This window comes from Elephantulus edwardii, unplaced genomic scaffold, assembly GCF_000299155.1.
Source record: "Elephantulus edwardii isolate Elephantulus edwardi_28Jun2011 unplaced genomic scaffold, EleEdw1.0 scaffold00344, whole genome shotgun sequence".
Lineage (NCBI taxonomy): Eukaryota > Metazoa > Chordata > Mammalia > Macroscelidea > Macroscelididae > Elephantulus > Elephantulus edwardii.
This window is the reverse complement of record NW_006400094.1, coordinates 1,807,884-1,809,078: the sequence shown is the minus strand read 5'-3', so window position 1 is coordinate 1,809,078 and position 1,195 is coordinate 1,807,884. Positions and strand designations below refer to the sequence as shown.

The following is a 1,195-nucleotide window of genomic DNA, read 5'->3' as shown; positions in this document are numbered from 1 at the left end:
TGCCGTCCCTGACCCTTTGCAGCAAGTGCATGAGGTCCTCCTCAGTTTCAGCAAGCAGGGTTGTGTCATCTGCATAACGCAGATTGTTAATAGGTCTTCTACCAATCCTGATTCCACAATTCTCCTCATAGAACCCAGCTTCTCGGATAATCTGCTCTGCATACATGTTGAAGGCCGCCGTCAGGATGGCCGAGCGGTCTAAGGCGCTGCGTTCAGGTCGCAGTCTCCCCTGGAGGCGTGGGTTCGAATCTCACTCCTGACATGCCATATATATTTATACATAAAACAAATAGATCCGTGATTGATGGACAAGAGACTGAAGTTGTCAATGGCGGACCCAAGGACGCTATACTGTCACCCAGCCTCTGCTACATTGCATCTCTCAGCCATCCACAGTTAACAATCTTCAGGGAAGCAGAAGCCAAACCATGGTGTCTTGGTGGCAAACTCACTTCTGGCAACTGTGTCAAGCAGTTTTGAAATAAATTGTTACCCTTCTGAATAGAAATAGGGACATGTAAGAGGCGGGGGGGGGGGGGGGGGGGGGGTCCTTAACTCTAGACTATGAAATGCTCCCAGCTGGAGAGCCAGAGTCGATTTCATTAGCAAATATTCATTAGGTAGTCATGCTCTATGGGGTTATAATTAAATAGAAAGCAGAGAGAAAGGGGGGAAAATTCAAGTAAACAGTCTTATTCTGTCTGCGTATGGTTGGATCATGCAGTTGAGATTCTGAAGGACTTTGCAGTTTCATTTGGTGCTGGTGGGGACGGCTAGGCCTTGGTTGGTAACACAAAGGTTGGCGGTTGGATTTGAAGTAATTTTAAATCCTTGAACATTGATTCATCGCATGTGAATGCAGGTTAAGGGAGAAGGGTCTGGTTCCACTGCTGTGAATTTTAATGTTGATTGTGCAATGTAGTTCATGGGTTGACTCTGACTCATAGTAGATTCAACAGCATCTAACAACAAAACCTGTATGTGTTCCATATGCTGCAGAAACCCTTTAACTTCCTAAAACAGCACATGGGTGAGTTTTGCAGCGAAACACAAAACTTCTACGAATGTGTATCACCTGAAGCTTCTTTTATACAATGGTCTCATCTTTCTTTATTTTTTTTTCTTGTTTTTTTTTTAACTTGTTTTCTAACAATTTTTTTTAAACCTAAATTTTATTATCTTTTGTGCATTGTAC

General features: G+C 43.3%; 1 non-coding gene across 1 annotated transcript; it reads left to right on the top strand.

Moving 5' to 3' along the window:
- The first annotated feature begins 179 nt into the window (after positions 1–179).
- TRNAL-CAG lies at positions 180–262 on the top strand. Its single transcript has one exon. It is a non-coding gene; the product is annotated as a tRNA-Leu (tRNA).
- The last annotated feature ends 933 nt before the right edge of the window (positions 263–1,195 follow it).